Source organism: Podarcis muralis, chromosome 7 (assembly GCF_964188315.1).
Source record: "Podarcis muralis chromosome 7, rPodMur119.hap1.1, whole genome shotgun sequence".
Taxonomy (NCBI): domain Eukaryota; kingdom Metazoa; phylum Chordata; class Lepidosauria; order Squamata; family Lacertidae; genus Podarcis; species Podarcis muralis.
Window position 1 is genome coordinate 1,243,950 of NC_135661.1, and position 5,557 is coordinate 1,249,506.

Genomic DNA, 5,557 nt, shown 5'->3' on the forward strand with positions numbered 1-5,557 from the left:
CTTACCAACAAGTAATAAAGGTAGAACAGGGCCAATTAAAAATCAAATTGTATGAAGAAATTAAACAGTATTGTAACGGCTGGATTCAATATCACCAAATAGTGCATATACTTAATCAGGATAAGAAAATTGGTTTTGGAGAAAAGAAGTCATTCTTACAAAAGGAATTAGTACAAATGAATAAAAAGACCCTATCTAGGATGTATGATCTACTTTTGGAATGGGAACTCAAGGATGAGATGCTAAAGGACGTTATGATAAAGTGGGCGCAGGATTTTGGCCACAACATAATGTTAGCTGTGGAAATTTGACATCAAGTTCACAGCATGTTATACAACAAGGGAGAATCTAATGAAAATGATCTACCGGTGGTACCTAACCCCTGCCCCATGGAATCGCCAAAAATCTATAAGCAAAAAACCAATGTGTGCTGGAGATGTAACACCGAGATAGGAACAATGTACCATATATGGTGGGGTGTAAGGAGATAAAAAGCTTTTGGAACAAAGTTCATGAAGAAATCATTAAGGTTTTTAAAAAAATCATTGAACAAGAAACCAGAAGCGTATGTTGCAAGCATAAAATTTTGATTCTTAAGATTTTAGGCTCTTCTAGCCTTAACAATTTAAGCATTATTAGGATACATGGTTAGACATAAAGCATATAATCTTGATTCTTAAGATTTTAGGCACTTCTAGCCTTAACAATTTAAGCATTATTATCAGTATTTATGGTTATACATAAAAGGTAAAGGTAAAACTCTTCCAGGTGGCCTTGCCACATTCCCCCCTTTCAAGCTTAGAAACAAGTCACCGTTGTTTCTCCAGCTTGACTCTCATGTTGAACCCCGGTATAGACAACTGTGTCTCTCAAGGGGATCTCTTCAGGGGGCATTTCACAAATTAGTCAAGCATACTCATGCTCTTCTTCTGCCGGGGGGGGGGGGCAGGGCTCGGTATATGGCCATGATGTGGGTTTCAGTGAGATTCTTAATGCTTCGGGCCACCATTCCTCTGACTAGAGATATGCAGCAAGGGGTGATGCAAAGAAGTATTAGGAAGACTAATCCTCCTACCGCAATGGCGGTCAAAAGGCTATGTAACCATCCTGCTCCTGGGACCCAAGACCACATCCATTCCCAAGGATTCTGACTGGGTTGGTTATCATTTATAAGGGCCTGTAATTTTGGCAACTCGTCCTCAATAGTGTTGTTGAGGTCATGAAACTTCACTCTGCAGTTGCCTTCCGGGACTATTTTACAAAAACCTCCTGATTTGGCAAGGAGATAGTCAAGAGCAAGTCTATTAGCTGCTGCTATCTGGTTCAAATCCTCAATCTCGGACTGCAACTGTCGGAGGATATCTGTAGTGGCATTGATGGTTTTCTCCAACCTGCATGTTAGGGCAAATAGTGCTTCACGATTTTGTTCAGCCACAACTCCCAGATGTATGCCAATGGTGAGGATGCTAACGAAGCCTCCACCAACAGCACCCACAGAGCGGGCCAGGAAAATCTCATCACTGCACTGTTCCCCTTGGACTTCTCTCCTCTTTCTGTTTCTAAGAGAGGGTAGAGGAAGAAAAGCCTCCACAGTCACAGGGAAAGTAAAGGCACCCATTCCCACACACTGATAATTACCAGGGTGGTAATCAGTGGTTAGTCCATTATACAAGAACCAAAGATTGGGGTCCTTGATCAGCCAGCCAGAACAGATGGATCCCTGTCCGGTGAAGTTGACTGTATATTGGGGAAAGTATGGATACAGATCTGAGGATGTGGTGTTGCTTTGGTAAGAGGCGTTGAAGCAACCCCACAACCAAAACTTAGCAGTGCACTGTGTGTAATTTCCCAGCCAACCTTTATGTTGGTGGTGCTGGACATGCGGCCAACCTTTCCAGGTTGCTTCAGGTTAAGAACGGACCTCCAGAATGAATTAAGTACTTAACCCAAGGTACCACTGTAATGGAATTTATATACCCCCCTATACCCCGGGGTCTCAGGGCAGTTCACAGAATAAAATCAAGATATAAAACCATAAAAGACATAATAAAAACAAAAACCCAATAGCCCCCCTCAAAAAGAAAAAAAACCACTTAAAAAGGGGATAGGATGCAAATCAGATCAACCAAAGCCTTGGTTAAAAAGGAACGTGATTAGGAGTATGCACAATTCTAGTCCAGGGATCAGCAAACTTTTTCAGAAGGGGGCCAGTCCACTGTCCCTCAGACCTTGTGGGGGGCCTGACTATATTTTGGGGGAAAATGCGAACGAATTCCTATGCCCCACAAATAACACAGAGATGCATTTTAAATAAAAGGACACATTCAACTCATGTAAAAACACGCTGAGGCCGGATTGAGAAGGCGATTGGGCTGGATCCGGCCCCCGGATCTTAGTTTGCCTACCCATGTTCTAGTCCTTCTTTGATACCCCAAGATTCCAGAGTACTGATTCTAGTCAATAACCCAAGATTCTAGTCCAAACTTTGTGTCATAAATTCATCCCCAGCGGCAGCTGAAGAAGACAGCTTAAGGACATAAAGTGGCCTGGATGAGGCCCATCTAGTCCAGCACCCTGTTTTCACAGTGGGAAGCCCCCAGGCAGCTTGACTCCTGTGGTTTCCAGCAACAGGTAATTGCTTCTCCCAAAGAATGCTGGGAACTGTAGTTTGCTAAGGGGTGCTGGGGATTGCAGATGGTAAGGGTTATGTATGTACTGAAGTTCTCACCCTGGGCCAGCAGGGGGATACTGTAGATAGTTTTCACTCAGGTCCACATATGGGATTGAGAGTGACATTCAGTGATTGGATAGTTACAGAGAGTGTTTATATTTTATTCTCGGTTTTTTCCCTTGCCAAATATATTTAGAAATACCTTTTAGCCATGTGTTGAAACAACCTGTCTAGCCAATCACCGGAATCAATTGAAACAGAATAACATTCTTGGCAATACAGTTATCTTTATAGTCGACACTCTACCTAGTAGTGAAAGATCCATTCTGCTCCAAATTTGCAAATTTAATATCTTCCCGAAAAGACCCTGATGTTGGGAAAGATGGAGGGCACAAGGAGAAGGGGACGACAGAGGACGAGATGGTTGGACAGTGTTCTTGAAGCTATGAACATGAGTTTGACCAAGCTGCGGGAGGCAGTGGAAGACAGGAGTGCCTGGCATGCTCTGGTCCAGGGGGTCACAAAGAGTCAGACATGACTAAACAACAACAATATCTTCCCAGGTTTTCAAATAATTATCTTTAAACAAATTTATATTGTTTGCTGTTGCCCATACACCTAAATACTTAACCCATGGCTGTGATGGCAGCCTACATTTAAAGCATGGGCTTCACCCAAAAAATTCTGGGAACAGTAGTTTAAGGGTGCTAGGAATTATAGTTGCATGTGGGGTAAACTTCTGTTTTTGGGATTCTTTTGGGGTAGCTTTTGGGACTTTTTTGTTCAGAGGAAAAGTGAGGAAGAGAAGCCACATTGATAGAAGCTTATAAAACGATGCACAGTTCGGAGGAGGTGGAAAGAGAAGTTTTTCTCCTCCTCTCACAACATCATGGTCATCTAGCGAAGCTGAATGTGGGAAGAGTCAGGGCAGAGATAAAGAAATGCTTTTTCACACAGCTGTGGAACCGTTAAACTATGGAACTCACTGCCACAGGAGGCAGTGACGGCCACCAACTTGGATGGCTTTAAGAGAGGACCAGACAGGTACATGGAGGAGAAAGCTATTGATGACTTAACCACCATTCTGGCAATGCTTTGCTTCCACGGTCAAAGGCAGTCAGTCATGCTTCTCAATGCCGGTCACTAGGAACTAGAGGAAGGAAGTGGTCTTGTGCCCTGGTCTTATTTGTGCGCTTAAGCAAGACAAAGGAGATAGTGTTGGACTTTCGGAGGAAGAGAGAACTAGCCCCGCTGTACATTGGGGAGGGCTGTATGGAGAGAGTCTCTTCCTTTAAATTCCTGGGAGTTTATCTCAGTGAAGACCTTACTTGGAAAATCAATATAACCCAGCTGGTTAAGAAGGCCCAACGGAGACTCCATCTCCTCAGTGCATTGCGAAAGAATGATGTCAATCAACATTTGATTGTCCTTTCATACTGCAACATGGTGTGGTACGTTGGTTTGACATCAACTGATAGGAGGTGCCTACAGAGGGTGGTGAATACAGCACAAGATAAACTGCTTCTGGTGCAACAGGACACCGTGATGGAAACCAGAGTGCATGGAACCGCCGTTTACCTTCCCGCCGGAGTGGTACCTATTTATCTACTTGCGCTGGCGTGCTTTTGAACTGTTGGGTTGGCAAATCCCAAAAGGACCTTAAAAGAGGGGCCAGAGGGAGACTGCACCTGGAAGACAAAGGATTGTGCAAAATTTGGGTTAATACTCAATAATGCAATGTAACAGACATCACGTATTTTGAGGGCGCTGAGACTTTCGGCTTCCGTTCAGGTTGAAAGAAAAAGTTTATAGCCAAGTTAAGGCGGGTGGTGCTGTGGTCTAAACCACTGAGCCTTTTGGGCTTGCCGATCAGGTCGGTGGTTCGAATCCCCACCATGGGGTGAGCTCCCGTTGTTCGGTCTCAGCTCCTGCCAACCTAGCGGTTCGAAAGCACACCCAAAAGTGCAAGTAGATAAATAGGTACCGCTCCAGCGGGAAGGTAAACGGCATTTCCGTGTGCTGCTCTGGTTTCGCCAGAAGCTGCTTAGTCATGCTGGCCACATGACCCGGAAAAACTGCGGACAAAGATCGGCTCCCTCGGCCAGTAAAGCGAGATGAGCATCGCAACCCCAGAGTCGTCTGCAACTGGACTTAACTGTCAGGCATTCTTTACCTTTTTTTACAAAAAAAGGTAAAAAATGGGTTAGAAAAATGTAATTAGATGGGGGGGGGGGGGCAGAGTCCAAGGGATCTAAGCGATCACAGAAGTGTAGAAATTGAAAATGATGTGAATGTATAAGAATGTTTAAAAACAAAATAAAACATTTTTTTTAAAAAAGTTTATAGCCCTTCTTATTTTATTAATATTTCATGAAGTTTATATACCCTAAGCCTCAAAACGGATTATTACAGACTAGCACGAAGTGCTTGGAATTTTAAAAAAACAAACAAAAAGAGATGTGTTTATAAACGGATAGCATCATTTGTGAGTTTGGACCAGCCACCCCAAAAATCAGGCAAAGTCGTGCTGAAGTCACGCTTCCATCTGGCATGTTGGTTCAAAAAGGCACCCAAACATTGACGTCAATCCTCAGGAACTCTTGTATTATCTCAAGATGCCGCTGAACCTGTGCCCCCGAACAGGCCTAAGCCATGCAAAAGTGATTCTTCTGTCCACCATCTTGTTGCAAAATGGCGCCCGGCGCCCATGTGTTTCTGCCCCACAAGTCCCAATGGACACCAGCCATGGGTGATTGGGGGGGAGGGGCCACGTTACCATAACTCCCTGCATTCACCATGCTGTGCCCCCAGCCACACTGCTACAACGTGAGTCCCTAGTAAGTCCCAAGCTCTCCCTCCCGTTCTTTTTTAAAAGGCAAGTCAACG